This window comes from Falco cherrug, chromosome 3 (genome assembly GCF_023634085.1).
Source record: "Falco cherrug isolate bFalChe1 chromosome 3, bFalChe1.pri, whole genome shotgun sequence".
Lineage (NCBI taxonomy): Eukaryota > Metazoa > Chordata > Aves > Falconiformes > Falconidae > Falco > Falco cherrug.
In genome coordinates this window covers 24,822,115-24,837,902 of record NC_073699.1, presented here as the reverse complement: position 1 = coordinate 24,837,902, position 15,788 = coordinate 24,822,115, and positions in this window count along the sequence as shown.

Genomic DNA, 15,788 nt, shown 5'->3' with positions numbered 1-15,788 from the left:
TTTGTTAATTAAATTAGTCTTTATGCAGGTCTTTAATATGTGATTATTGACTGATAAATCTGTGGTAGTAATTCTGCTTTCTGGCATGAACATGCTTATCATTGAAAGGACTCTTGTTTTCTAGTAAGATGAACCAAGTTATTTGCTGAGTTCCTTGGACTAGGTTCTAGCAGTACACTCCAGCAAGCCTACAGGTGAGAGACAGGGTAAGACATCCTGCCATCAATTCTGCATTCCTGAGCTAGAGTACAAATTCTTGTTTATGGTACTAAAAATGTTCTAGAGGTTCCAAATGATGGGGTTATTGTTAATGAAAAAACGTCTGTTTCACCTTTCTTCTGTTTCATCTCCTGCTTTCAGAACACTGAATATTCTAGGATGCAAGGGCCAGTTCCTTGCCCTACTTTTTTCACCCATTTTTTTGTCCAGTAAAATATTTTAATACCTAAATGCCAAAGACTTAGATACCAAATGATGCCTAAATTCAACACTGTAATGCTGAAGGTCCCTGCTTATGTGCTATGTAATTTGTGTGTCCTTTTTTTGACAGAGTCTTCAGAGCTGTGATTTTGCATACACTTAAAGCTATCACTTAAAACTACACACAAGACCAAGTGGCTGGTGCTTAACTGGGCCTGAATTCTATTTCAAGTCTAAAAGGACAATATACCATCAAGTCATATAAAAGATGGATTTTGAATACCTGCCTAAATAAAAAAGAGTTGCTAGCAAATTCAGTCCTTTCACTTGATGCACTGAGGTTTTCCTTGCTGTGTCTTGTCTTTACTTAGGCATGTGCTGGCTGAGATGTTCACTCAGGAACATTAGACTTAGCTCTGGCTTCTCTTGTTGTTTTCAAAGTGTTTGTAAGAGCATGTCTTACACGCCAAGGTAAGTGAATAGGCTGCTAAGATGGAAGTATTTCCTTCCTTATGAAAGAATTTCTTTCCTTCATTCCCTTCATGTATTAAAACCTAGGTTTTTAAGAAAAATCAAATAATAAAAGCCCTCAGATTTAAAAATAATTTCACCTACTAACCCAAGCAATGAGTTTTGAGTGATTTTTTGACAAACTGTCTTTATAAAATTATAAGATACTTATAGACATAAATTTCATGATATATTATTCTATCTAAAGTTAAAACTCACTGTCTAACCTCACACTTAGAGCCACAGTTGGAAAGCCATAACTTGTGAGAAACTAATAGTGCATAGCTAGAATGAATGCAAGAGCTGGAGACATTCCTCTGAAAAAATGGCAACTATAAGAGATAGAAAAAACTGTTAGTAGACTCATTGGTTTGTTGTAAAATGACAGTTTTGTATTGCTTCAGTGTATCCTCCATTATTCCAGGATCCTTCTGAAAAATCCTTTTAAATCTTTCAAACACAAGGACTGTCCTCATATACATTTTCAGCTGACCAAGAGAAGGGATGGAATTCTTAATGTTTATATTTGACTTTTAACACCTCTGGACCTTAAGAGAAGGTGAAAATTTTGAAGTTATTATTTATCACATTGATTGTAGTATTATTTCTGTTAAACAGAAGGGGAAATGAGTTGCACTGAGGTTTCATGCTTTATCCAAGACTATACAATATTATTTTGGAAGAAAAGCTAGTAAAAGGTTTTACTTGATTTTTTAATACTTTTTTTTCAAAACATGTTTTTATTTGTTCTTCAATAACTGCTAAATATATTCAAAGTTCCATGTAAGCCAGCTTTGGTTTCTAAAGGAGTCTGATTACTTCATAATACCTTGTAAACTTAGAAAAGCATTTGACAATAGTCTTAAAAGATGAATGATATAGGTGGATTAGCCTGCACACAAGAAAAAGCAGCAGATGTAGTACACTATTAAAAACAACATGAGCAAAAGCAGGACAGCTCCATGGGACTTTTGAAAGCCTGTATGAGGAAGTATTCTCTCCACTTCTACAAAAACCTGAAAATTCCACAGCAAGTTGCTGTATAGGAGACTAACACCTGTAACAGCAGGGTCATCAGAGCTTTGCTATACTCTCAATGGAAAATATCTTTTGAAACTGCTTGTCATGATTTAGAAAGAATTAGTACATATGTAAACACCTATGCACCAGCACATTGCTAGGGAGCAGTGTCTTGGTGCCAAAATGTACTACACCTTCCAGAATAAACTTCTGGGCAAAATCATCAGCTAGTCAATCCTGACTAGTGAGATAAAACCCATTTGCACAGATGAGGATTTGTCTTCATAATACTTTCTTCCGGAATGGAAATTAGTTTAAAACTAAGGTGGGTACCAGATGGAAAAGTGTGAAAGGTGTGGAGACAGACTTTATGGGATTTATGCCTATCAGTGCACTGATAAAAAAAGCCTGGTTACCTATTCCTGGAATGAGATGGGGAGAAAAGTGAGGTTAATTCCTCTGCCTGGGCTGGGTCTACCAGAAGGCAACTGACTGAAACTTAAAGTCATTCATGACAAACTAGGAAAGGAGTTTTGAAAACCTGCAGAGGTTTTCAAAGGACTGATGTAACTGGGAGTGAAGAATCTTGTTCTTTACAGTCCATTTTCCCCCTTTATCTCTTTCTGCATGCTTCACTCACTACTACTACTTCACCTCCTTTTTTTCACTGTAGATTTTGAGATCTATACGTAATGACTCAGGGTAAAGCTGTCTTTTTGTGGAGAAGCTAACAGCTGAGCAGTGGCCCCATTTAGCTGAGGAATAATTAGGTGTCAACATCTCTTGTCTGTATGTTCCTAAACTTTATTGAAGTACTTCTGTGGCTGTCTCTTCCAGTCAGATAAATTCTATTGTATGATCTTCTGCCGTCATTCTGTTTGACTTTCAGATGTGCTTCATACTTGCCAATGTATTTGCATATTCTAGTTGCTGATTTACTTGCAAAGTATTTAAAATATTAGGAAGATTTTGGTTTTAACGATTTCTTTGGCCACCAGTAACAATCATTCTGGGTAGATACAAACTGTGCTGAATTAGCAATATTGTTGAGATTATTTTTTTTTTTTTTTTAAAAGGATAATACTTCAGCTATGGGGTTATTATCTGTCTATTCCTTTTTTATACAGGAAATAAGTGGGGAAATAATGTCTTCGCACTAAAATCAAAACTGTTTATCTAAAAGAGAAAATAATTTAAATACAGTAGAGTGGGGTTTTTTTGTTGTTTTTCTTTCCTTTTTTACCCTTTTATTTTTGGTGACACATGCCATGAGAAAGGAATGTAGGTATTAAAGAGAAAAGTTATTAGGACTGTGAAAACTTTTATATACACAAAGAAAGAAGAGTGTGACCACTGACATTTCTTGATATTTCACGTGAATATATCAGGAACATTTCTAAGAAATGCATTAGTATTATTTTAGTAAGTTCCTAAAGAAGATTAAAAAAATAACATAACTAATTTTTTTCCAAACACTTACATGGAATCCATATGCTTGTAAGGTAGCATACCTTGGTGAATTTGGGGAAGAATGATCAAACCGTATTCTAAATGCTGTTAGTTGAGGTTTTAATAAAGACTAATATTCTAACAATAAACCAATAAGTATTGTTTGAGGAATGGTAAATTAAAACATCTTGGGGTTTTATGATGCATGTCATGAGTCACAGGAAGCTCTCGTTAGCTTACCATTGTGTAAAGTTATGCAGGGCCTGTACTCTGTATGCTCCAAGGAAATCCTGAGTTCACAAAGAGGAAAGGACTTATTAAAACCTTGACTGCAGCTTATTTTCTTCTACTTACCTTCCTTTCAAATGCAAAATGGACCAATGAGCTGGGCCAAAATTAAGGCTAATACTGAGCTCCTGAAAAGCATTCAGCATATTTTAGAATGCATCTGAACTAAGTTTTGGGTTGAATAGAAATCGTGCTTATGCATCTTATCCCAGAATATTACATGGCCTATCATCACTATTCAGCAAAGCAAACAAATATATAATCTGCCCTCTATCTTTGAATCTGAGCACACAGTAATTATGCTCAAGAATGATCTGCTGAACTTTTAGCTTTGTCATTTTACAAAGTGGCAAGAGATACTGATTCAAAATAATCCATCTGAACTCTAAGGCTTAATTTTATGTCTGTATTTAATTTTATTTCTTTCTTAAGGACCCTGATGTGAACTCCACTCCTAGTTGACTTTGAACTTCTGACATTAAAATAGCTGTACCTCACACATGACTACAGATGACTTTTTTTTTTTTCTTCTTAAGAGCAAACAAAGGCAGAAATGGTCCTGAGATTTCATAAGGAATTTGGCGACAATCTGTATTTGTTTTATCTTGGATACACCAGTTTCAATGACTTTTTTATAGCATTTATCTATAGTGGAGTACTTTTAATTTCATATTGTGTTCAGTGGGATGTGAGAAACTTCAAGGGTCAATATCACATCCATGGAAAATACTTTTTGAATGCTTTACCTAAAAGAGGGCTTCCAGTCTATGAAGTTGATAGGGAATCTCTCAGGCTTTCAGAGCTTACAGTTGTGTTTTCTTGTTATAATACCTAACAGCAATTTACTGCTGGTAAAAAATAATGCTGACATGTTTCTCAAAAGATACTACAAAAGCAGTAGGGGGAAGCTGAAAAAGATGCAATGAAAAATGTGCTATCGCAAAAGAAGGAAAGCAAAAGCTCAGTTACTCCAAAATAATTATTACAATATAAAACCACAAATTTCTTATGAATGAAGGAGTTTTCAAAAATAATTTGCATGAGCATGAGTCAATACTATTTAAAAAAAAAATGTAATGCTGCATGAAGAAATACTTTCTTCTGTGTTAATGTGAAACATGAAATTTTCTTTCACTTAGCATACTTCATTTAATTCAAATCAAGGCTGCAAAAAAGGCCTTATGTCACGGTCCTATGAAAGAGCCCTCTATATTCCAGAATCTGTTGTTAATTTCTTTCAGAAAGCCAAATATACCTGAAAAATATTTACATATTTGATCAGGCTTTAAAGACCTTTGAGGGTAGTTTTCTCTCGCCTTTCCTTTCCTTGCAGAAATGAGTAGGTGTGAGGAGTTATTGCATTAAAGCTCATAGGTATTCCAAAAATTTTCCAGAGGAAGGTTGTGTATAATTTTCCATTGTTCACTGATGTTTCATTTGTTCTACCCTGACCATTGAAAAATCTAATGAGATTTCCCAGCTCTGTCTTATTCCTTGCTTTAGTCTAATTATTAGTACTAACTAAATGAAATTTAGGACGATATTCTTAATATTGATAGTTTTGAGCTTCCTGCTCATAACAGAAGTTCAGGGAGGGCAATGGTATCATACAGAAAAAAAAAAAACCCAAAAAACAAAAAAACCCCAACTTTTAAATTGGAGTTACAATTTCAGTACATTCTTGTATTGTATTTCTGAGTGCCTGAATTAATTGCTCTATGCCTTGCTTGTTTCTGTATAAGCAGAGAAAATAACCTATGGTACATGGCCTTTTTAGGATAATTAAACATTTACTAGCTACTGCCCTGTACAGTTTCAAAATCTATAAGGACAAGATGCATTTTATGTAGGTAGAAGATAGTAGAAATTACCCACCCTAGATTACTCTGAAAATTCCTATTTTTTATGTAGATTTTATTCTAAGAGTCTGATTTCTGGAGCAGATTGCTACTAAATAGGGTACATTTAATAAATGAATTGAGGTATGAAAGGTTTAGTCTTTAGGACTCAGGAACTCTGACCTTAGAACAGAGTAGAAGTGGAAATCAACTGAAGATTCACCAAAAACTCCTGCAGGAGAGAGGTCTAAGCATAAATTATTGAACCGTTCTAATTAGAAAAATAATTTAATACAGTACTGTAGTTGCTACTGCAGGGTGGAGGTGTGGCTTCTCTTTCCCAGACCTATTTTGAGGTTTAAGTTTTTGCTTTATCTAAAATACCTAGGCAGCCTTTAGTTTGATGGTAAGACTCTAGACTATACTGTCCATGAGAAGCATTGTAAGCACCACCTGGTGAGTCATTGTCTTACATTTTGTCCGACGTTGTGTTATTCTATACTGCAGAAAAATGTTCAGAAGGAGTTTGGCAACTTTTTTTTTTTTTTTTTTTCTTACTCAGCAGATACTATAAAATGTGGTAGTGAGGGCTGTGTCAGTAGAGGTGAGATGCATGTGTTTGAATGTGCTCAAAATTTGATGGAACCTGAACCATGATCTCAACTTCCAGTGTGTTCACAGGAAGGCAGTAATGTATTCTGTGAAGGGATAATCTTCCTCTGCCTGCACTTTAAGGTAGCAGTTGAATTTCTGCCTTTTCAGATGAATTGTTTCCATATATTGTGAGTATGCTCTAGACAACCTGTGGAGAACCCACACAGTGGTGGTTCTTCATAGGCCTAGCATCAGATAATTGCTAAGCTGCTATGCTATTCCAGACTGCATGTGTGGAAGGAAGTTTCACATTAATCACGGAATGACCAGGCTTGGAAAGGACCTATGGAGGTCTAGTCCAACCCCCTGCTAAAGCAAGTTCACCTAAAGCAGGTTGCACAGAATTGCCCCAGGCAGGTTTTAAATGTCTCCAGAGGAGACTCCACACCCTCTTTGGGCAGCTTGTTCCGGTGCCTTGTCATCCTCAAAGTAAAGAAGTTCTTCCTCATTTTTAGATGGAACTGCCTGTGTTGCAATTTGTTCCCGTTGTCCCTTGCCCTGTCACTAGGCACCACTGAAAAAAGCCCGGCCCCATCCTCTTGGCACTCACCCTTAAAGTATTTGTATGCATTGACAAGCTCCTCTCTCAGTCTTCTCCAGGCTAAACAGGCGCAGCTGTCTTGGCCTTTCCTCATAAGGGAGGTGCTGCAGTCCCTTAATCATCTTTGTAGCCCTTTTCCTTGATTTTTTTCCCCCCTTGATTTCTTACTCACAAGGATGCATGTATCTTGAGCCTGGAGGAAGTGATGCTCGAATATTAACCAGCACACTTGGACCCCCCTTAACGTCTAGAGTCCTAACCCATGGCATTCCTCCAAGCAGGTCCTTGAAAAGGCCAAAGTTAGCTCTCCTGAAGTCCAGGGTTACAATCCTACTTATTGCGCTGCTTCCTCCATGCAGGATCCTGAAGTCCTCTCGGTATCTCATGGTAACTGCAGCCGAGGCTGCCTCTAACCTTCACATCCTCAAACAGCTCTTCTCTGTTTGTGTGTACAGGGTCTAGGGGCACACCTCACCTCATCAGCTCCTTCAGCACCTCCATCAAAAAGTTATCACCAATGCTCTGCAGAAACCTCCTGGACTTGGTGTCTGCCTGGCTGTGCTGTCCTTCCAGCAGATATCAGTGAAGCTGAAGTCCCCCAGAGAACATGGGTCTGTGATAGTAAGACTGCCTCCATTCATCTGTAGAAGGCTTCATTTACTACTAGCCTCTTCGTGGTCAGGTGGCCTGTAGCAAACACAGTGTCCCTCCCCCATGTTGGCCTGCCCCTTCATCTTTACCTATAAGCTCTTGACTCATTCTGCATCCACCCCTAGGGAGAGCTCGATACATTCCAGTTGCTGCCTCACATAAGGAACAACTCCAGCACCTCTCCTTGCTGGCCTGTCTTTCCTGAATAGTACATAGCCATCCCTGACAGCATTCCAGTCACATGAGCTATCCCACCAGGTGTTATTCTCTGTGTTATCAAGAAGTAAAACTTTGAATTGTTTCACTTACTACATCTTATTGAGGAAAGACCTGAAATCCAGGGGTGCTTTTAATTTCTGGAGCCTAGGAGGAGACTTAAATATAATTTTGTCTATTAAATATGGAGTTGTCAAGGTCCATAGCTCCAGATAAATATTGCTGTATAGAGTGTCACAGGGCTGAAAGCCTTCAGGACTGAGAGTTTCTCTTTCTGGACAGAAATGCAAATATGTGCATTGCTTTAGGAGTAGAAATGCTAAACTAATGTGCAATTAGGTAATCCAAAGAAATGTCCATCTTCTGGTTATAGATCCACTACCTTTATTTACCCTTCCTTTAGCTTTTTTCATAGAATCATAAAATCATTTACATTGGAAAAGACCTTTAAGATCATCAAGTCCAACCATTAACCCAGGACTGCCAAGCCCACCACTAAACCATGCCTATTATGATCAGCAACAAGGAACTCTAGAAACCTTGAGATCTCTAAACAGAACCAATTTGGAGATTTTAGATTGCCAGTTTTCATGCTAGGAGCCTTGGGATCTGTACTAAGGTGAGCTATACTCTGTGGCTAGTATTCTTATCAAAACTTTGTAAGTCAAAAACTTCTGATGATCAAAATTTCTTATCCCATTGGAATCAATGACTTTAATCAGTCAATTGTCAAAAATCAGTCAAGATCAAGTATTCAATGAAGCAAATCAAAATGCTTGAAAAGAATCAAAACAAAGCACATCAAAAATTTGGAAAAAAATCAATATTTAGGGTAGAGGAATGAATGAGTCATATTTTTAAAGTCCTTTTTGCAATCCTGTGATTCTGTTGAAATAAACAAATTAATGGAATCTTAGCTAATGGATGTTCACTGTATGCTAGTGACTGGCCAGAAATAGATGTAAAGAACAGTATTTTACAAGCAAAATAAAGGTTTTAGGAATAAAAGCAAGGAAACCAATGCAACCTGCATGAAGTTATTAAATATCTGTATTTTTATAATGTTTGCAAGAGGAATTATTTCTGTTCTCCTACTTCTTCATGAAAGTGATATCTGGTGTATGTAATAAGACTAACATTCCAGAATCTCCTTTTATATAAAGTTCATTCAATGCCTTTCCAGTGTTTTGAAGGGGTCTAATATTGAGTGGGGTACTGCTGTTATCTCCATTATACAGTTTAAAACTGAAGCAAATAAAAATTAAATGCCTTTCTGTAACCCCCTGATTACATTATTGTGAATGCAGCTTTGTCCCCAGGATCCGATTCAGTACAATATGAAACAATATCAATTCCTTTACCCATTTGTCTGTACTGTGGAAGATCAATTTCCTAACAGTTGTTCAGAGCACACACTAGAATACTTTAAGACATCCAGACCATTAAGAACCTTTGACACAGTTCACTGACATCTATTAACTTCAGGAGGGTTTAGGTCAAACTGTTCTGTGTAGAAGAGTTGTTAAATAGGTACTGCCAAGTTCTGTCAGTCTTTGGCATAGCAATTAGTTTTACATAAGCTTGGGAGCAGCAATGACTTCCAGGACCTCCCTGCGTGTCATCTTCTTTACCAAGCTAGACTGTGAAACTCACAGGTCTCAAAAAAAAGAAGCCCCAACAAACCTCTATTTGATGATAAGTTTATATAACACAATAAAACAATTAAACACCTCCAAGTTCACAGCTGATTGGAGGGCAAATATATGTGAATTGCACACTTTGTGATGCCGTCAGGGCATATTATACAATAAAGCCTAGTAGGACTGTCAGAATTTGCATCAAAATAATTGATAATAAATGCACCTACCATATAACCAGAAGCAATGAAGAGCTAATAGGAAGCGTGGATGTCTCATCTTTGTTTCACCAATCTATTCTGGAATCACAGGTAAAATCTTTTGGGTTTTGGTGCAGACTGGTCATTACATTGCCTCATACAAGACAGATAAGACTTTGACCTTCTTACAATTAATTCATCCTTACTATTACAAGAAATCTGTTTCACACTTCACCTGTTGTTGTCTATCTGTTGTCTGTTCTATATACTTTTGCTTTTTGTTTCTGTCCCGAAACCAGGGAATTGCTTAGCCACAGGGCTACTCTTTATCCACTATGCTGCTCAAACAGAACAGTGAAAGGGCTGAAGGGTCACTCACATATAATTTTCTCTTGTACTCACATGCAATCTTTCGCTAAGACAATATGTAGAAAAAGGAACTCTACCATACTACTTTTATCTGGGAACTTTTTCCATAACAGAATGAAGTATCCATTGAGTGTCCTTTTGGTTTCAAAAATAACAATGATAAAAAATATATATGTCATATATGCATACATATATATGTATATAAAAACTATGTATATTTTTGGGGCAACCTCTACATCCACTAAAGAGTTAAACTGAGTTGGAGGTAAGATGATCAACATTTATGTTTCTAATTATCTTCTTTCAAGCATGTTTATTCTCTAACATAATGTTGGGTTGGTTTTTTTTCTTTCTAATTGTATGTTTTCCTCACCAAAGATAAGTTTAACGCAAATCCTTTCTCTGTTTGCATAGATAAACCTTTTTAAGTAAGATCTACAAAGTAAAAACTGCATGGTGTAATAAATATTTTAATTATTCTTGTATGTACCCTTCAGGGGTCAGTTCTAGGGAGACAACCCAATGAGACTGCATGCTGAAAAAGAAAAAAACTTTAATTACTGTTCTGCATATCATTTATGGGTCAGTGGGAAAAAAAGGTGCCTAGGGAATCCATTCTGCATATACTCGTGTTTATTGGGTGAAATGTTATGCTAGCTTTGGACTAAACTTTTTTATTTAATCTTTTTAATTAATTCAGTTGTAATACTTAGAGCATCTGAGCGTTCTACAGATCTTAAGGCCATATCTGTGGCCATTTGTGAGCAAATTTAAATGAACTTGTCTAACGCTATTGTTTATGTTAATAGGCTTATAAATCTTGATTACACCCAGGATATCTAGTGAGGGACTCTAGGCACTTTGCATTCTCTGCAACAGACATTTGATGCTGCAGTTCATTTCCTCAATCAGATTAGTAATGCTTAACTTATGAGCCTTTTTCTGTGTTGCCTAGCCCAGCATAAAGCAAGTGACTATGGCATAACTGCAAGTTTAAATGGTGTTCAATGGCTTTCTATATGCTTATGTTGCTAGTATGGTATAGGAATTAATGTTATTACACTGCACTGTTGTGGTCTTATGTTGAAGAGACAATGGAATTTTATTTGGTTATCCTTGCACAAAACTTGTAAATATGACTGAAGTTATCTTCCAGGAAAAAACGATGATGTATAAAGGGTAACAGTAAAAAAATTAATAATGCCTTTCCTGCCTTGATAGCTTGTCTCAGACATAAATTTACTTAGAGGTTAGAGGGTTCCCATTAGTCCTAGTTTGATCTGTGCAGCCTCAGTTAGGGAGATTTGAGTACTTGCAGGCTTTACAGCATTCGCAGTAGGTTCCTTTGGCTCTACTTTCTTTCAATACTTAATCACCCCTTTAATTAAGAAGAAACAAATGTGCCATTACAGTTAATAACAGCATGACAAGTTTAACTTCTGAACTTTTATAGTTCTCAATACTTACAGTGTTGTTGCCACTGCATGAACTTAATTAATCATAAGCCTGATGAGGAATGGAGATTCTGTAAGAAAATAATGCAGGCAACTGGTTTCTGTGAACTGAATTGCTAGTTTGCAGCTCTGCACTTGCTTTTTAAAGTAGACTACAGTCATGAAGCAGGTAAATGAAACATCTTTGTTCATGCTTTTGAGTTGGTACTATACAAAAAACATTTGCTTCAAGTTTTAGAAACTGAGATTAGCCAGGTAGAAAAACTTTGTAATGGACTTAGTTTTAGTAAAATTTATTGATTCAGAATGGAGCCTGTGACTTTTGCTTTTTCCTCCTATTACAGATTTCTTATGAGTGCAAGGAAATACAGATAATTGAACTGAATTGTGATAGAAAAATTTTTCTGCTTCCATGTGGGCTGATAAATTAGTTCCCTATGGATTGATAGTCCTGTGTAGAACAAACATTAAGTGACATTATGGATAAAGATAAGTGTTATTCAGGCATAATTTCTAGATGGGATAGGAAGTTCCCTGTGAACAGTTGTTAGGCACAATAGAGAAACAAAGTTGTAAAACAAAAATTATCCTTTTAAGCAAAGAATATATGTATGTATATAATGTATATTTGAAGATGGTTATTTTAAATGTGGCATCATTAGCTGTCTTTTGGTGATTGAAAACTGTTAAAGCTGAACATTCATTTATGTATATTTTTATATATATCAGCTAGGGAAATAAAGATCGTGTTGACGGGATTGTTTAGAAGACTGACAAATCAAGACAGTTTTAAACTTTAAAACTAAACTTTACTAATTTAGTTCAATAACATCACATATTGTACTAATGGTTAGTTCCTTATTATTAATCATCACTATTACACCTCTAAAACTGTCTTTAACACTTGTATTTTAAAATTAACCATCTGTATACAATACTGCAGAGCTGATGCTGCAAAGTGTGCGCTGAGGACCACAGTTGTTGGTTCTTAGTTATTGAGGCCAAGGAGATCAGTCATGAACATTTTCAGGAAAGCAGGAACAGAATTGTCTTTTTTTCTTTGATTTTACTTGCCTTTGCCTGATATTTTTTATACTACTTGACTTCCTCCCAAGAGTGGCAAGTTTGCTCCCAACACTCCTTGTCTTGTTTTTGTTTTTTTCTGCTCATCACTCTTATGTATTTGCAGGATGCCCTATCTTTGCTGTCTGTTGTGCTTGTCTTGTCTTGAAACTTTGTATTATTGAATGTCTTCTATGCACAACTGCATGCATATTTGCACATTTCATGGTCACATTGGTCACGTACTTATGCAAAACCTCTTTTCTTGTGTCTGGCCATGCGTTGGGTTTTTTTGGTTGGTTACACTATAGTAATACATTGTCTCTAATCAAAGCATCAAGAAGAACAGAGACATCTTAAATGGTCTAATGGAGGCTAATTTTGAAGTCCTGTTCATCAGACCCGTCGAAATGCTCTCAAGTGGCTGATCTATGAACTCATCTGAATGCTGATGTTACAAAGTTCATGTGTTTGCAGTCAAGACAGATGGAGAAATATTTATTTCAGTGCCTGGATCTGATGGATGAAGGTGAATTGGCTGATGATTGATCCGGGTAGAACTTGAACATATATTACAAGAATATTTGACACCAGCTTTGGAGAAATTGTTTCTTTTTTAACAGTGCTGATATTAAAAAGATATTTCAAGTAAATTGTTGTTCTGTGTGTAGACTGCAGTGGTAGTGAAAATGGCTATTCTTTCTCTAAAAGTTGTGATGTTCAGAAATTCTTACAACAAATTTAAGCCTTCTTGTTTTGACCCGTGTCTTCATTACTTAAAAATTAGACTACCCTATTTCACATAAAGATTGGAAGCAACTCAACAGTTACATTTTCTCTAGTTAATTCCAACTGTATCATGTTTATCTATTAACAACTATGTTAGCTTTCTCAGCATTTTCGGTAACTATTCAGATGGTAGGTGCTAAACACTTTGTAGTCTTTTAAGGCTTAAGGTGCAAGAAACTGACTTTTTTACTATTACATGGCAATGATTTTTGACAGAGTTAATTGAGTTTGGAATTCTCCAAATGACAGTTGCCTGCTTTTCCTACTTTGTGATTGGGACAAAGGTATTTAGGGGAAATGAGTGCAAAGCCTGACCACTGTGAAACAAAAATTCATTCTTTAACTTCAGGTTGCTCATAGATGGCTCTAGTTGATTTTGTTTGAATTATTTTTTTTTAAAGGTGCATCCTTTCATAGAGTTAGGTTATACAAATGTATCTTCTGAGATGAAATGGTACATAAAAGATTTAGACTCTATTCTTATTAACAGAAAATTATTAAGAGCATGCTGCATTTCTGATTGGTTAATTTGGAAGGTCTGTTGCGCTAATGGGTTATGAATTTTCAACTATGAAATATTTCTTTTTTGATTTTTACCAAAGAAAAAAGTCTCAGAAGAATAGAGTAATTTATGAATATTTGCTATAGCTCACACTGTACAATATGTGGAGAACGTTTTATTAGAATAATTGAACAGTTATGATTTTAATACAGCTATCAAAATTAGAAATTTACACCTGTATTATTATGTAAATAAAGTATCAACATAAATTCTTACCTGTGATATATTGATGTTGATCAGTAATTTTTACAGAACTATAACAGTTTTAACATTTGAACTTCTGCTATGCTTCTTTTTCTTTTATATTTTTACTATTATGGGTCAACTATGGCAAAGCTGCTGCTAGCTGAGTATACAAGATTTAAATTTCTGATTAAAAATTTTACCTAGACAGAATAATGGACAGATTAATTTTAATATTTAAATATCTTAATATGCAATAAAATTGTATGAATAGTTATCTGACATAAGTTTTCAGGATTTGAAAGCTGATTAACATATTTTAAAATAAGTTCCCATTTATGGAACATCTGTGCTAACAAAGCCATGATTCCTTAACTCCCTCAGTTAAGCATAAATCCAGATAACATGCCCAACTGTCACAGCCAGATATAAAATACAATGCTTGGGTAAAATATCTCCAATTATTGATGCATTGGATTATTTTTTATTTTAATTATTTTTAATAATTTATAAATCACTGGACTTTTTCAAGTTCTGAAATATTTTTTAATCAAAGAACCCCTGATCATGTGAGTAATGCAGAAAAAACCCAAACTGGACAGAGTATGGCAGTTTTCCTAACGCATGTCATACCAATATTCAGTACTGCTGACTTCTTAAGTATTTTTGAGTATTGTACACATTAGGGAAATAGATTGAGTCTGTAAGAATTCATTTAAGCATTTGTTATAATACGACAATGAAAACATGCAGTCCTTAATACAAGGAGACTATTGAACTAGTTAAAGAGAGATAATTATAGATTTTATTGAGATCTTTAAGAAGGAATTTTCTAGTGGTGGAGTAATTCAATGACAATTTTTCAGAATGAGGTGCTGTGTTTGCTGTTGTGGTGGTTTTCTTCCTTTTTTTTTTTTGTTTGTTTGGTTTGGTTTGGTTTGGTTGCTTGCTAACCACGAATTAATGAGTTAAACACAAAAAGTAAGGTTACACTGGTGATACTTAAAAGATGGAAGGAGTGATAACTATAGAATGAACTGAAAGACCAAAAAAGCTAGAAACATAAAATAGAAACAAAATGTAGGCAAAAGTTTTATGGTGCTTTTAGGGGTGATTTCTAAAATCTTTTTTTCAAAAAGACCAGCTAATAAAGAGGAGTAAAAGAAGAACAATCAATGCAATTTGACAATATGAGTTAATCAGATCGATTAACCAAACTTGTGCATTTCTGAAGAAACACAAATAGGACTTTAGGAAAAATGTGGTTTTGTTGGGTTTTTTAGATGTATGGCACCTGTACAGGTACTGGTAATACCTCCTCTAGAACAACGTATAATATTCTGGTTACCTTGATCTGGTTACCTTTAACATGACAAGTTAAAATTGGAATAGGCAGAGATAAGAATTCTTACCAGAGAGTGGAGTGTCAGTTTTGTGACAGATGACTGAAAGAATCGGGCTTGTGTAACCAGCAAAATAAAGAATGAGAGGAGATCAGATTGTTCTCCATAAATACATCACAGGAGCAAACAGGAGGTAGGCAGAACAGTTATTTTAGCTGAAGGACAATGTTGACACAGGTGCAATAGTTATAAATTGGCCATGTACTGGACAGGCTGTAAATTTAAAAGAAAAGTTTCTAATCATTACAGGATAAGTGAGAAAGGAAAAATATCCAACTGCTTTTAAGGTAAACCTTGACCACATTTTATTTAAAAAATAAATAGATTGAATTCAAATAATTTTATATTGTGTTTGTTATTTCAACTTCCAAATAACTTATTTCTGTGAAATTAAATTATCTTTCAAATTTATGTGCACATGGTCTTCATATTCCTGTGTTGGTGAGAACTAAACTGAGACAATGGATGTTTAATGGATTTGCAGTGGTTCAAATTTGATGAACATTTTGTCCTTTAAAATTTCCAAAAGCTTGCTAGGATCT